At 51.6% G+C, this 16,322-nt stretch overlaps 1 protein-coding gene across 3 annotated transcripts in view; it reads left to right on the top strand.

The window, feature by feature from the left end:
- Positions 1-3,038: 3,038 nt before the first annotated feature.
- The window catches only part of Slc6a6 (solute carrier family 6 member 6), a 74,733-nt gene continuing 61,449 nt past the window's right edge, over positions 3,039-16,322 (top strand). For all 3 annotated transcript variants that reach the window (XM_087904488.1, XM_087904487.1, XM_087904486.1), the window contains exon 1: positions 3,039-3,228. The gene's annotated coding sequence lies outside the window, so the exon portion shown is untranslated. The remainder of the gene's footprint in view (positions 3,229-16,322) is intronic.

Below are 16,322 nucleotides of genomic sequence, written 5' to 3'. Positions count from 1 at the left end.
GATCCTCTGCCTCCTATATGCTGGGATTACAAGTGTGTACCATTGTGTCTGGACAAATTATTTGAGACAGGGACTTACTATATAGTTCTGGCTGGCCTGAAATTCACAGAGATTCACCTTCCTCTGCCCTCTGGGTTCTGGCCTTAAAGGTGTGTGGCACAATGCCTGAATTGAAATATTATTTTATATTGGTTTTTTGAGAAAGGGTTTCTCTGCATTGCCCTGGCTGTCCTGAAACTCGCTCTGTAGACCAGTCAGTCTAGCCTTGAGCTCAGAGGTCTACCTGCCTCTACCTCCCAAGTGCTGGGATTCAAAGAATGCACCACCACCCCACAGTCTGAAATTATTTGTTTTAAAGAGACACAGTGTCCCTATATTGTCAGACCAGCTCTAAACTCCTGGGCCCAGCAGTCCTGTCCAAGCATCTGAACAGCTGGAGAGACAGGTGTTTGTATATGCAAAATCACCTCAATTTTGATTCATGGCAATAAACTCAAAACACAATGGATGAAGCCCAGTGCAGGGAAAGCCTTTGGAACTGCATTCAGCATAGCTTGCCCCATTTGAGACTTGTGATTCCCGACAGTCCATGGCCTCTCACATGCTGAGCTCATGCTTCATGCCTGACTGACCTGATGCACCCACAACCTGGGGCTGGGTTCTCCCAAAGCCCCCCTGGAAACAAACAGACGGTCTACATTTAGATTCCAGCTCTGTGATTCACCGGCCAAGCATCCCCAGGCCAATTATTTTCCCTGTGGCTCAGTTTTTCCTTCTGCAAAGTGGGAGAAACAGCAGTGCCGAGCTAGCTCACAGAGATGCTGTAACGAGGGCCAGGTTGAACCTGTTTACACAAAGTGAATTCTGCCGGCCATGAAACTGCTATCGAAAGGAAGCTAAACAAAATAAATATAGCAAGTGTGGTGACCCAAGTGGCATTCAGCTGTGACCCCAGCTACCCAAGGGCTCTGCAGTAGGGTGCCTTGAGCGCAACAATTTGGGGTCAGGCTAGGCAATGACGTGGTAACCCCATCTCAACACATAATAATTCCATAAATGTGAGCACTTTCTGGGCACCATGCCTGTGAAGTCTTGTGCACTTGATGGAGTCAAGGACCAGATCTCACGCTTACAGAGCTGACATCACAGAGGGGAAAGGTGAATGGGTACCTGAGCCGCGTCCCTACCATTCTTCACAGCTATCACTGTGGATCATTCTGAGGTGCAGGCTTCCCTGAGGGACTTTCCAGTTGCCTCCCTGTGCCTGCCTTGCCACTGTGCCCTCCATTGCCCTGGCTGTCTGCATAGTCCTGTGATGCCGTGCCTGAAGGCCTCCGCAGCCTTGCAGCCCTTGCTTCCTCCATCCCCGCCCCAGGTCCCTCTGCCTGCCCCCACAGTGTCCCCGGCTTCCTCAAGTGTGCTCTGGGTTCAAACTTCAGCCACTTCCTTACTCTTTAACCTGCCCCTTGGCCTCAGCCCTTTGTGCTGTGGGTAGTGACATGTGAGTCTGGAACACTGTGGAATTTTTTTTTGGGGGGGGGGGGTTTCAAGACAAGGTTTCTCTTGTCTGTCCTGGAACTGGCTCTGTAGATCTGGCTGGCCTCAAACGCAGAGACCCACCTGCCTCTGCCTCCTGAATACTGGAATTAGAGGTGTGCATCATTACTATCCATCTAATTTTTTTTTTCTAAATTCAGGTTTTACTACGCAGTCCAGACTCACCTTGAACTCCTGGCACTCCCAAGTGCTGAGATTATAGGCGTGGGCCATCATACCCACTGTCCGAAGTCCCTTCTCCTCTAGCCTCAGTTTTCCCTCTATCACTCAGAAGAGCAGCAGCAGAAGCTACCTGTGGCCTTCTGCGTGTGCTCCTGGACTACAGACAGGAGGGACCTCCGTGAAGACTGGCTGGAGGTGGTCTTAGGGGCACCCGGTGGGAGGACAAACTGGAGCCCAATGGCAGGGGGACAGAATGAAGTCTGCTAGAGAAAAAATACCCCCTCTGCTATTTTGCTTCTTGTTATCTTGTGCCAGCCTAGGACAATGGGCTCGGGCTGGCCAGGTCAGGGCCCTTATTCTCAGTTTAAGAGGCAAAAGGCGAGGCATGTTACATTAACAGCCACTTGTGTGCAGACAGAGTGGAGAGGAAAGAAAAGGAAGTGGGTACTCAGAGAGGGGAAGGCCTTACTGAAGGTCACACAGCGCCACCTCAGGCTCAGCCGGGCTGTGGGTGTGTACAATCAGAGAGAGGACCTGTTCATTCAAATAAGGGCAAGAATAATGGCACACTCCCCATCTCCATTTAAAAATAGTCACATTCGCTGACACTCGTTTGGCACTTCGTAGGTGCCTGTTGCCCTGTTCCGGCTCTGTTAACCTTGGAGCCTCCCAGCAGCCAAAAGTGATGAGTTCCACTATTTTTATTTCCGTTTTACAGATGAGGAAACCAAGACACAGAAATCTGAGGAACTTGCCTGAGGCCACACAGCCCACGATGAAGCCAGGACAGCCTCATGTGGGCCGGGGTACTTGACTCCAGTGATCATTTCCACAGCAGCTCAGCCAGGCTCGCAGAGCTACGCACTGGCCAGGAGGTCATAGCGGAGGAGGAAGAGATTCTGGCACAGACCTAGCAGCTGCAGCAGCCCCAGGCCTCATCCCCAGAGCTAGGTGGATGTGCTAGAGAGCGTTGTGATGTGGTAGTGGCTATCAGGACAGGAGATGAGCCAGGGATCTAGGTCTCTAGTTCCTCATCGACCGAAAGAGAGGTCTGAGCAGTGCCATTTGCCACCAGCGTTTCGATAGAGCATGAGGATGGGTGCGCGCGCTCGACGAAGCGAGCCCGGGCTCTTTGTGTGTCCGAGCTCGTGCGCGCGTGCGTGCATGCGTGTGTGTGTGTGTGTGTGTGTGTGTGTGTGTCCCGCATGTGGGCGTGACCGAGAGTCCAGGCTCCGCCCCAGGCCCCGCCTCAGGCCCGGCCAAGCTGGTATTTTTCCACCCAGCAGGATGGGTGATGCGGAGAGCTGCCTGTTCAGACAACAGACACGCGAGGTCAGGGAGAAGCCGCTTATAAATTACCGCTTCCTCCGCGCCGCCGCCAGCGTCGTGCTCCGGGACCTGGCTGCAGTCGAGCTCCCGTGCCCAGCCGCCAACGCCGCGATCGCCGCTAGTCCCGCCAGTCCCGCCAGTCCCGGGCCATCCGCCGCGGCCGCGGGCTTAGCAACCCAGGTACCCAGGGCGTGCGGGCCGCGACTGCAGCCCCTTCCCCGGGCTGCGCCCCACCACCTCCCCGCGACCCTTGCAGGTCTGGCCTCCCCGCGCTCCGCCATCCCCTCTTCTACCGAGGGAGTGACTGAGGGTCTCCTGCTTAGCCCCGCAGCCGAGGAAGTTATTGTTTCCCTGGCGAAGGGGCTGGGGCTGTTGGTACGGCGGCAGGTGTGTGTGTGTGTTTGTGTGTGTGCGCGCGCGTGTGTGTTTCACGGGGTGTCTCCTTGTCCCTGAATGTCTCTGTTTCTGAGGGTAGCTATTTCTGCAGTCCAGGCAGTCGTGCACATGTGCACGCCAGGGTGTGTGATGGGCTGTGTCCTGGGCTGTTATACCTGCAAGTGGTGTGGCCGTGTGTCTCTGTCTTCTGATGTGCACTCTCGTGTGTTGCTATATATGTCTTGCCTCTGTGAACCTGTAGGTGTGGTTGTGTCTTCTGTCTCGGGAACCCTGGTCGTAGGCACGTGTGTGTCCCTGAATGTAGCCGTATCTCTGGGTCCCTGGTTGTGGACAAGTCTGGTGTCTTTCAGCGGCACCTGAGAGGGCATCCCTTGTGCCCAGTGGGCCCAGTGGTCAAGATCTCCGTGGCTTTTAGGAGAGGTGAGAGGCTCCAGGTGCTGCCTGGGTGTGGCATGCAGGTAGCAGTGACAGCCGCCCCCAGGCTTGAGTAGCAGGACTGAGGCCCGGAGGGACATCCAGGGGCAATGGCCAGTGGATCAGCTGGACAGATCTTCCTCCACACTTCACCCCTTCCCTTTGTAGGTTCCTCTTTTGGGTGGGAGGGTTCTGGTCCGCTTCCACGGGGGAAGCCACACAAGGAGCCAGTCTCAGAAACAGGTCCTACAGCCCCAAAGCCTCAGCCTAGACTAGCCTGGCCGCAAGGGAGGCGTGTGCTAGGCAGGGCCATGGACCTGGCTATTTTGGTCACTGCCAGGCCTCTGCCAGATCCCTGCCTCCCCCAGGACCAGCCCCAAAGGCTTGGGAGACAGCCTGGGCCCCCGTTTCCTGCCGGGGAAAATAAATCATCTCGTAGACTGGCCAGGCGCTTGACCCAGAGGGTCTTCGGACTGCGGTTTGGTAGTACGTGGCTCCATTTGGATGTCAGTAAATTGGCCTCTGATTTGGCACAGCTGGATTTTAAATAAATGTCATGGAGATCTTTTTTAATTTTTTTTTTTTTTTGGCTGGTAGGGAGGGGATCTCACCCAGAGCCTCTAAGCCAGAAGGAGTTTATTTTTATGAGAGAGCGGGTGAGCGCTTAGCAACCGCCTGCCTGCCTCCCTCTCTATCAGGGAGTCATCGGGGAATGGGGGGTGAAGGGGAAGTGTGTTAGCAAGATGATGGTGGGTGGCTGGAGGGGGTCCTAGGCATCAACCGAGAGCCCACAATAGGATGGTGGTATTGGCAGATTGTTAGGGGCTGTCTTAGACTTTGGCTCAGCCATCCAGTTAACCTTGGGCAATGGTTTTTTTTTTTTACCTCAGTTTCTTCACCTGTGAAATGGGTGGGGTATACTACCAATTGGGTATGTCCCTATCTAAGAGCCAACGCTTGTCCCCAGACAGAGTGTGTCCCTCTTAATGGTGACCTTAGGTTAGTTCTCTTAGGTTGGGCTTGGCTGTCCAGGCGACAAGGACGCTAAGGCCAGCCTCGCCTTGTCCTTGAGGGGATTGAGGGAGATGAGGCTGAATAAGCTTGCGGTAAGCTGTAAAGCCGGGCTCGGCTCTAGAGCTCCTGATTAGACTGTGTCACGAGGTCTTGGGTCACTGTGGTGTGTGGCAAGGGCTGTGGCGCAGTCCAGAGCAAGAGCTTTTGTCCCTTGGGAGATACCCTGGCACTTACTGCCTGTAGCTCTGTTGTGGTCAGCCTCTCTGATTTTCTAACCCCTCTGTACCCTGCTGTGGGTCCCATCTGCTTGGAAGAATCTGGAGGCTCAGGCAGTGGGGAAAGAGCCCATTCCACAGATGGGCCAGTTGAGAGCTGCCTAGGAGCCTGTACAGAATTGGGCTTTCAAAAGCCTCGTCATGGCCAGCTGTGCATTTTGGCTTCACAGAGCTTGGGCCACCAGTTTGTTGGGGATATGAAAGTGAAGTTGGTTCTGGAGAAAATGGGAGACAGGAGGTATTCTGGTCCTTAGAGCTAGAGGGTGTTGAGGAGGGGAGTCCTTAGTGCCTCATATTCCGTCTTGCTTCCCTGTACCTTCGCGTGGGGCCCTTCTGCCACTTCTGCAGCAGGTGTTGCCCCCTCCACCCACCCAGAGGCAGCCTGGGCTTCGGGGACCCTGTTTCTACCCTGACTTGTCAAAGGTTTAGTTCTCAGAGTTTCCAAAGGTCTCAGTGATAAGGTGCCATGAGTCACTGAGAGCATTCCTGGACACAGGAAAGAGCTGTCAATCACAAGAACTCCCTGGAATGCTGCCTAGCCTCAGCCACTGGGGGATCTGGGTGGGACTAGAGGGCTGTCCTGGAACCCTTGGCCAGTACTGACTGGTCTCCGCTTCAGCAGTGGTCATGGGCCAGAGTCAGGCTCTTTGGGGCTGTGGTCTGCTTCCTGGTGTTTGTCAACTTACCCCAGCTAAAGAAGGTGTTCGAATGTACGCTGTTGTGGGGAGCAGCTACAGTCCTGGAACTTCCATGTGCCGAGAGAGAACGAGAGCTCATACTTTTAAATTTATTTTACGTGCATTGATGTTTTGCCTGCGTATGTGTCTGTGTGCGGGTGTCAGATCCCCTGGAACTAATTAGAGTTACAGGCAGGTGTGAAATGCCATGTGGGTGCTGGGAATTGAACCCTGGGTCCCCTGGAAGAGGAGCCAATGTTCTCTGAGCCATCTCACCAGCCCCGGGAGCTCATTCTTAATGTGTCTCCTTCAGTTGGTTAAGAAACCTTGACTTTGAGGTTAGAACGTTGGCTGTGAGGAGCTGGAAACCTAGAGGGAGTGGCGGCTGCAGTGACCACTGTTGTCCACAGGATGCCACAAGGAAGACTTGAGTGTGTGACCCAGTGTATGTTTAGTGAGGTAGAGTTGAAGGTGATGTCAGAGTTGATCGATGCTTCCCATGGACAGAGAAGCAGGGTGAGCTGGTCTGGTAGGCAGAGACGTAGAGGGCTTAAAGAAACCAAGAAGCTAAATAACCAAGCATGTTTGTCGAATATGTCCACAGGGTCCCATTTAGAGAAAGGACCAGAGGACATGACTAGATCTGGCCGGAGCCAGGTTGGTGGTGGGCTATGAGTTACAGGCATAAAGCTATGGGGATATGGGAGAGAAATAGATTTGAACAGGGTCTGGGGACAGCAGTCAGAGTCAGTCAAACCTGGAGCCTGGGAGAGACCCCTAAGGGTGATCCAGAAGCTCGGCTAGGCTCCAGAGATCAAGGATGGCTGCCTGCCGGGCTTCCCTTGCGCTGCATACAAGGCATTTTCTGTACCAATGAATCTGTACCAACCTCATGCTCTTTCTGTAAACACCAGGTGAGGTCTGGATGCCCTGTTTAACAGGTACCAGGCCATTAACTTGCTGGTTCCCACTTCCCTGGAGTATGCAGATCTGGCATCCTTAGGGAAAGTTATGGGCAGGGCTGGGGGTGGGGGTGGGGGGAGCTGTTCCCTGCCCACTGCTTTGGGTTAGTGGTTTCTTTTGGAAACCTGAGCTGAGGCCGGGCTTAGGGGGATGGGGTCAGGGAGGCAGGAAGAGGATTGTTTTTGTTTTTGAGGGGCAGTTGATCTGGAACTGACTATGTAGCCCAGTCTGGCCTGGAATTTGCCACCATCCTCCGTCCTCAGACTTCCGAGTACTGGGATTACAGGTGTTAACTGCTGTGCCTAACTTTTTCCTGTGATTTTTTTTAAAAATTTTTTTTTATTGATTTTTATTGAGCTCTATGTTTTTCTCTGCTCCCCTCCCTGCCTCTCCCCTCCCCTTCAGCCCTCTCCCAAGGTCCCCATGCTCCCAATTTACTCAGGAGATCTTGTCTTTTGCTACTCCCCGCCCTGTGATTTTTAAAAAGCATTTGGACCGGGAAGTGGTGGTACATGCCTTTGATCCCAGCACTCAGAGGCAGAGGTAGGTGAATCTTTGAGTTCGAGGCTAGCCTGATCTACAGAGTGAAGGAGAGCCAAGACTATACAAAGAAACCCCCACCCCCACCCCAGCCCCGCAACAACAAAGATAAACAGCATCTGGGGCCTGAGATATGGCTCAGCAGGTAAAATCATTTTCCACGAAAACCTGGAAATGAGTTAAATCACCAGGTTCTGTGGTGGAAGGAGAGAATGCCACAAAGAGTCCTTTAACCTCCACATGAGACCCTGGCATGCCACATAAGGTACACACAATAATAATAAATAGCGTTTTTGTTTGTTTGTTTGTTTGTTTTTTAAGTAAAAAGATGGTTTAAGGATCCAGAACTGTAGGTTAGTAGTACAGTGTGTGCTTAACCTGAGGCTCCAAGTTTGGACTCTGGTACCCCCTCCCCCTGACTAAATTAAATTAAAATTTAATAAGTATAATGTACTGAAAATGCAGAGATGCTTTGTAGCTCAGTGGATTTCGATATCAGTGTAACAGTACCCTCTAGATCAAGATAAATATTCCTTATGTTTGCATACATGTTTGTGAATGAACTTAATCTGTGTTGGTGCATGTAGGGCATGTGAGTGCAAATGTGTACATGTGCTGGTGGAGGCTAGAGGTCAACATTACATGCCTTCTCAGTCACTCTCTACCTTTTGTGCATGTGCGTGTGTGTGTGTGTGTGTTCACATGTGCACATGTGTGTGGAGACCAGAGTTCAGCATCAAGTCCCTTCCCCCATCGCTCTCCATGTTACTTTTTGAGACAGGTTCTCATACTGAACCTGGAGCTAGGATGGTGACCAACAAACTCCACCTTGCCGTGTTTGGTCTCCCCCCCACCCCACCCCCCCCGCCCCATCCAGTGCTGGCTTTGCATGCATGCATGGCCACATCTGCCTTTTTATGTGGGTGCTCGCACAGCCAGCGGTCTTCCCTGCATCTCTCTCCTTGCTTTTCTGTTTGCCTGAGGTTGGAACCAGGACCTCACACTTGTGAGGCAGATGCTGTAGCACTGAGCCACATCTCCAGCTCTCTCCGCCCCTCTCCATGGCACTTTTAGATGTCTGTCACCGCCTCGTATCAGTGGATTTGTGCCAGGCGTGATGAATCACCCTTGTAATCCCAGCACATATGTATGTATGTATTATGTATGGCTAACTGTAGCCCAGGCATATTAAATGAAAGAGTTTAGAAATGAGCAGTTCATTGAGTTGTTGAATCCATTTTATGACCGTGTAAGGTTATTATTCTATTTTGAGTTATTGCTCTGAGTGACTAATTTATAAATTAAATTGTATCTTAGTTATGTGTAAGGGCGGATGCTGTATAAACTGGAGGTAATTTGCCCTGTGGGCAAGAGGCCTGACAACCATACTACAGCCTGTCCGTCTGTTCTACAGTTGCTTTGTTTGTAGGTGTGGGATTGTGAGAGACTCCCTGTGGACATTGTGTGCAAGCTTTTTCATGGACACGCTATTTTATTTACATAGAAATGAGAAACTGTCAAATGATTCACTTTTAAGTTAGAAATCATATACCTTAAGCAATACAATACAGAACCACTATAAGCTAAAATAGATTCCCCTCAGATCATTACAAAAGACCCATATATAAGGTTGGGTTGAGGGTATAAGCTGTGAAGTATGTGCAGTCCTGGTTTCCACCCCGACACTACAAAATGAGTCAGTAAGGACCTCAAGGCTATCTACTGCCCTTACGTGCAGCTTTAGCTGTGTGGTACCTGAAAGTCTGAAGGAACACAGTCTGCTTTTTATCACTTTCTGGGTCCGTTTTCATTTCCTTGTTGGCGTAAAGATTTGCTCAGGGGGCCAGCCAGCCAGTCAGCTAGCCAGCTGTGGTTTGGTTTTGTTTTTAGCAAAAACAGCATCATACTGTTCCAGGTTCTGACACTGGGTCTGTACAAAACAATGGCCCATTATGACCTGCCACCCAGCAGAATGCCCTGCAGAACACATTGCCGAACGCCCTGCAGAACACATCAACAGAACATACAAGCCCACCAGCCCACTGTGAACATCCTTGGCTTGTGACCCACTGACCTCTTCTGTCCTAGCTGATCACCCAGACTACAGCTCAGTGAGGGAGTCGGCCCACCCAGTGGCTTCCAACGTGCTGAACAGCAGCCTGAGGCCTCTCCACCCATTCAATCCTCCTGCCTCAGCTTCGCAGGTGGCTGAAACTGCAGGTGTGTGTACCACTGGTTGCACTGCAGATGCTTATTGAACACCTCCTGTATGTCAGGCACTCTCCCAGGGGTAGGAAGGGCAGCAATGAATAAACCAGTCTCTGGTGCTGGGCAGCTCTCAGTCTCTCCCGAGGGTGAGAGCGGCACAGGGAGGGGGAGAAGATGAGTATCTGGAGGTTAATGTACAATCCCAGGCCTTTGACGCGGAGGGCAGGTGCTTCCGAACAGGTCGCAGGTGTGCGGAAGAGTGGTCCAGTGTGGCTGTGGAGCTGAGGTACTGTGGACTTTGTTTGGGATCATCCAGCTAACCTGCCCCACCCACTCCCCTCAGGGACTAGGAGCTCTGGTGAGGTCTGGGTGAAGTGTAGTGGGAGCGATCCAACCTTCAAACCACCTATTGTTCAGTTTCCCTTGCCCCTGCTGCGCCCACCATTCTGATTATATAAAACTCCCCTTCTGGGAGGTAGATTAAGGACACTGGCAAGATCTTGTGCAACTGACATTTCTGGGGATGGAACCCAGGGAGGGTTTCCACAGATAAGACAGGTGCTGTACCGCTGAGCCACAACCCCAGCCCCTCACCTCGGTATTTCCATGGTGGTGTTCATAGTCTCAGTTAATGGGAACAGGGTGTGAAGGAAGAATCCCAAGGGCAAGCTGCTTAAGAGATATCCGTAATCCAGGACCCAACTCTCGGAAAGCTTGGAGAAGAGCCCGGAGCTTGGCACTGATGAACGGCTCTGGGCTCTGGTCAGCCCAGGACTGAGATGCACGGGGGAAGGGTGAGAAGGACGTGTTGCTCACACTTGTTGGGCATCCAATGGACAAGTGACATCTGTTAACTGAGCCTACCCATGTTCCAGGCTGGTCAGTCTATTCACCTTGTCCCCTCCCTATCCCCCTTGAGCCCCAGTATTGCCATTAAGTGGAGTTTTAGATTAGGTCCCCTAGAGCTGGGACATTCTGAGTGTCCTGTTTCCATGGTGTTTGTAACAGGGTAGATGTGGAATCTGACTGGTTGCCATGTTCCGTCAACCTCCTTTCTGAGGAAAGCCCGTTAGCTAAGGTCGCTAGATGCTTGGCAGGGGGTGGAGAAGTGTGGCTACCCTGTGGGTCTGTGCGGTCATGCCTACTGGGTGAAGGGCACTGGAACAGGGCTGTGCTAAGGATTCTGCCCCTGATATCCAGGACCAATCAGCCTCAATGGAAGGCTGGTCATGATTTCAAGGACCTTCATTCCATCGCCAGATGGCACCTGCTATCCACAGCCTCCTGACCAGCCACCATGCCTTCTGGGTGCCTCTCTGTACCATCTAAGTGGTAATGCTGAGCCAGTCTCCCGCTCAAGAGTCTTCCAGTAGCTCCACTGTGCCCTGTAAAATCAGATTAACTCTAAAAAGGAATTTGATGTTAGAATCTTTCCCGGATCTGCCTCACCTGTCCTTGTAGTCTGGGGTTCTCAGCTGAGCCTGGTCCTTTGTTCCCCACCGTTTTCTTCTAGCAAGGTACATCTTGAAGCGTCCTGGTCCATGAAGTGTTCTGTTCCTTGACCCTGGGTGGTGCTTAACATAAAGGAAGCCAAAGATCAAGAGAGTCAAAGTGGATTTGAACTTCCCCGCCTCAGTTCTGTTGGACTCTAGGCTTGAGTCCTGAGCTTGGACCTCTGTAAGCTTGCCTTATATCTGCCTGCTCACCAACTGGGGACACACTGAAAGGAGGGGGAGACACTCCAGCATCTAGCAGAGGGGCCTGGCTCACAGAAGTGCACCCCCATCCTGAAATGAGAGCCTATAATTTGAACGTCTATTGGTCCAGTCTTGGACCCACCCATCCACCTGCCTAGCAGGTACTTATTCATCCCAGGCTGTATAGATATGGCCAGTGAATAGGACAGCCTGAAGTACACCCTCCTAGGGCCGTCTGTCTAGAGAGAGAGAGAGATGTCCCAACAAAAAAGTTACTCGGGTAAACATCTAAAATCAAAATCAGGCACTGAGAGTCAGGGCTGGTGTCCTTGGCCTCTGGCTCACGTGTTATCTGGGTGGACCCTTATCACTCTCTTGTCCTTGAGTTTGAGGAGACCACTTGGTGGATAATGAGGAAGAGTTTAATGTCTGTGTTGTTGTGGTGTGAGGTACCACGCACTTATCCTCTTGCTGATTTTCCAAATGGCCTGATCCTTGCTCCGAAAGGATGTGTCCCAATTTGGAGGTTAGAGTTTCAGGGTGATGCCAAGCAGACCTGTGGCAACCGACTTTTAGTAGGGAAGATCTCCTAAGGAACAATGTGGGTTTGCTTAAACTATTAGTGGGAGAATATACATCAGAACAAACCTTTAAAAGGAGAGAGAGAGAGAGGAAAAAAAAATTCCCACGCCTGCCAGCCCCTTCTAGGTGGTGTAGCATCTATTTCTGTCTTCCATTTTTCAAGGGTGGAAGGTGGGCTTCTTTTAAAGGTGTCCTGTTGTGAGCCTGAAAAATGTGTCAGCTCTTGCCGAATATTCCCCGGGGTCAGTTTTCAGCCACACCAGGTGTTTTGTGTATTTCTTTTGGAGGGGGGTGATTTTGAGGATGGAACCCAGGATTGTAGGTAAGGGCTCTACTCCAGCCCTGGGAAGCCTTATAAAACTGGTATTGTTTCTTTGTAAGACTTTTTTTTTTCTTTTTGTAACCCATCAGGGCGCAGTAGGGAAGGCATGGCATGGTGGGCTGTTCCAGGAAGCGGGGACTGTGTGCTAAGCCACAGCTGCGGTGTTCCTTTATGGTTCTTCACGTCCCCAAGCCCCACTGCCACCCCTCCTGATGGTGTTTTGTTGGCTGAAAGAAGCTGGAGGAAGCAAGGCTGCTCCTCTAACTCAAGGGCACTGAGTCAGTATGGCCTGGATGAAGGATTGCTGTGAGCTGGGCCTTCTTTGAGAGTACACCCGGTCGACCTCCAGCCAGGGCAGGGCCCAGGGGACATGCGTGTGGGTCTGTTTTTGTATGGGGCTGTGGGCAGTTAACAGGTAGAACAAGGGACCATGGTCTCCTAGTGAGGGCCACACCTTCTTAGTGCTAACTCCTACTAAGTTTCGGGCCATGGGCTCCAGCCAAAGGATAATTTGCTTCCGTTTGAATATAAAGAGTGTTGCCTTCTGCCAGCATCCTCAGAAAGCCCCATCCCGCCACCAGGAAAACCACTCTCCTTGTTTATTGTGTCCCAGGCAACCAGGATAACTACCACCAATTCTTACCTCCTTGAGTACCCAGCCTGGAGCCCCTCTCTTTCTGTTCCCAGGGGCCTGGGCTTGGTTCATTGCGGTTCTGCTCAGATTTTGTTTTTAGATGTGATTTCTTATTTTATTTTATTTTATTTTTTACAGCCCAGGCTGGCCACAAACTCATGACCCTCCAGCTTCAGGCTCCTGAATGCTGGGATTACCCACTACACTGGGCTCTCACCCTCCACGTTGGGACCTAGCATCCAGTAGACTTTAAAAGCCTGTGAGATAGCTACACAGTGGGTGCATCTGTGTTCCAGTTTCTTGGGAGTACAAGGGGAGAGTGTGGCCAGAGCCCAGGAGTTGGGGCAACATAGCCCCTAGAGCCACATAGGTAGACCCAGGCTACAGATCTTTCTTACCCAAAAGCTGAAAAGGAATTAGTTGATAAATTCTATTTCCTTAGTCTTCACATTTTGCTTAGGAAAACCCCAAGGCCTCCCTGAAGGCAGGTGACTGACTCAAGGTCATAGGGCTGGGAGCTGGCTGAGCCGACCTTGGGCCGGTGCCACCTTGGAAAGGATGCTATGGGGAAGCCGCTTGCTACTTACTCTGCAGTGTTAGCAGTCCAAAAAGCCGCAGGAGACTTTTGCAGGCAGCCAAGTCGGATGTTAAGTCAGGGGAGAGCCCAGGGCCAGCCAGGCCCTGCAGACAGGCCTGGTTGCTTCAGGCAATGTGTCAGGACAAGGCCCACAGCGTGGGATCTGGCATTTTGCCTGCTGGGGTGGTGGTGGTGTTAGGGGACTCTTTGAGAGAGACTCCTGGCTCCTGCTGGAGCACCCCTCAAATGGCCTCCTGTTATCTAGATACATTTCAGCATGGGGCCACCAGAAACAGAGCTGTGCCAGAGCTGCCCCCTTGACCCAGGACTGGTGCGACCCTTGTGGAAAGCTGCAGCCACATGGAATTGTCTCAGATTGGGCTCTGCTTTGAGGACGGGGGGCCCTGTGGTCTGGTCTCCTACCTGCTTGAGATGTGTGTTTACTTGGGTCACCTGGCATCAGCAACTGAAGGGAAGAACAGATTGAGTTTGAGTTTCTAGAGCTTGGTGGTTCCTGGACCAGAACTGCCACTTATCACAGGGTAGTAGAGAGACTAGGTGGCTCCACCCACATCTGGCATTTAGAGCTGGGGGTGGGGTTCACGATCTGTTGTGAAGAGTCCTCCAGATGTTTCACAGGCCTACTTATGAGGAATGATTTAAACAGTCTTCCTGTGTGCCCTGAGGTGAGGGCTGAGGACAAGGGGAAGGGTCAGGCCTAAACTTTGCAACAGACACATGATAGGTAGAATGTCAGACTGTGGGGGACCTCAGATGTCAAGTCTGTCACCTGCATCCTCCACCTTGGTACTAATGGGCTGATGGGAGAGATAAGGAATGAGCATAAAATGACACAGCAAGTTCAAACCAGGGCATAGGTCTCTCCCCCCTCCCCACGTGATATAATATTGTTGAAGGTGGACACAAGACCTTGCTCGTACTAGGCAAGCACTCTACCCCTGAGCCACATCTCTATGCATTTAGTTCATTTTATTAGTGTGCATGTTTTTGTATGTATGCACATATGTATGAATGTGTGTGTATGTATGTGCAAGTATTTACAAGTATCCTAGGAGGCCAGAAGAGGGCCTCAGGTTCCCTGAAGCTAGAGTAACAGTTGGTTCTGAGCCTCCTAACGTAGGTGTTGGGAAGTGAACTCTAGTCCTCTGCAAAAGCAGCAGGAGCTCTTGGCCGCTGAGCCATCTCTCCAGCCCTGCATTTATTTAGTTTTTAAGACAGGGTTTTTCTAGTCACCTCGAACTGGCCTCAAACTTAACTAAGTAGCTCAGGTCAGTCTCCAACTTACGATCCTCCCCCTTCAGCCCTCCAGTGCTGGGATTGCACGTGTGCGCCTCCGTGCCCTAATAAGACTGGATTCTGCGCTTGTAGTTGGTAGATATCAGTTTCAATTAACCTTAGAAGCCAATAGAACATTTGCTGATCCTTTACTGGACGAGGCCAGATGAGGTGTGCTTCACAGGTGGCTGTATCCAGGCGCTGAGATGTCATCAGGCGGCCCCATTCCTGGGCTCTGGGGTCCATTCTCCTTGCAGGCACCTTAGTTGCCCCAGTGCATGGATGTGTGTGTGGGGGGGGGCAGTGCACATGACGTGGCCTGCATTTGTGTGTCAGAGAAAAACTGTGGAATCTGTTCTCTCCTTCCACCTTTGTATGGGCTCTGGGGATGGAACTCGGGTCTCCAGGCTTGTGTGACAAATGTCTTTAATCCACTGAGCTGTCTTGCCAGCTCCCCAAGCTCCAGTGTTTTTTTTTTTAACAAGAGTTCTGGCTGTCATTCTAATTGTCCAGGTATAGTCAAGTCCATACCTTGTGACTAACCATGACTGATCCCTCCGATTGGCCAGGTCTTGTTCACATGTTCCCTGGGAAGTAGGAGGTGAGATCCATCCCCAGATGTCTTGTAGGATGAGATCAATACATGTGCATCTCCAGGTCAAATCAGTTCAGGCTGTTCCCAGGCTGGGTGTGTGTGCCAGCGAGTTAGATAGACCCACTGACACAGAAAGCTACTCTTCTCTGTCTGAAGTGAGCTGGCCTCTTACCGATCCGGATTCACCCCAGACAGAGTGACAGCCTTTGTTGTTCCTCAAACACTGTGGTGAGAATTGTGCTTTAAACAGGCTCCTCTGTTTTTCTTCCTTTGGCACAGCCCAGGACTCAGGTGCATGTTGCCATTTTCCATTTCTGTGCTTCACGCATCGCAGATATTACCAGTCCACCTCCGCTTCTGTCGGGCAGTGTCCAGTCCGGAAGTGGCAGAAGCCCTAGTGGCTTCTTACTCGTGTCCCAGTCTTACCCTAGGATTCTGGTCTCCTTGAGAACAGGGACCTCAGTTTCTTGGGCACTGCTGTGATCTTTCCCCACACAGTGCCTGGCACATAGTAGGTGCTTCAGAAATTGTTGCCTATTCTTACCGTGTGGTACCTCGGACTCACTGCGTGTGCCCTGATGCAGGGAGAGGACTGAGGAGGAAGTCTGGCTTGTACTGACAGGGCGGCAGCCATAGCTTTGCTCAGGTCATGGGAGAAGGAGAAGTGGGGCTTAAGCAGGGACAGGTGCCTTTGCCCACCTTCCTCCCTCACCCCTGCGCAGCACCTTTAATCCCAGTTTAAGTGGCCTTGAAATCTTAGCTCTCCATCAACAACTACAGCTTTCCTGAGTCTCCACATTTTTATATTCCAGGAAAGCTAAAAAGCCTGCCTGTGTCTGGGCCAGCAGCACCGCGGGTGGCCTGGGACTTCAGGCCCAGAGCTCTGCCCGCCTTGTCTGTTTCCCAAATCTGGTCCTAAAGAACAGAGGCTCCCTGTTTATTAAAAAAAAATAAATAAATAAAAGGATCTATGGTACAGCCCTGTTGTGGTGTTCCCACTGAGCGTGCACTCTGGGGTTCATCCAACACCGTAACATGAACAAATAAGTCAGGATCCATGAGATGACTTCTGGGCCATCCCCAG

The sequence above is a fragment of the Myodes glareolus genome, chromosome 3, assembly GCF_982192425.1.
Source record: "Myodes glareolus chromosome 3, mMyoGla1.1, whole genome shotgun sequence".
In the NCBI taxonomy this organism is placed as follows: Eukaryota; Metazoa; Chordata; class Mammalia; order Rodentia; family Cricetidae; genus Myodes; species Myodes glareolus.
The sequence above is the reverse complement of the archived record's forward strand: the minus strand, read 5'-3'. Positions and strand labels throughout refer to the sequence as shown.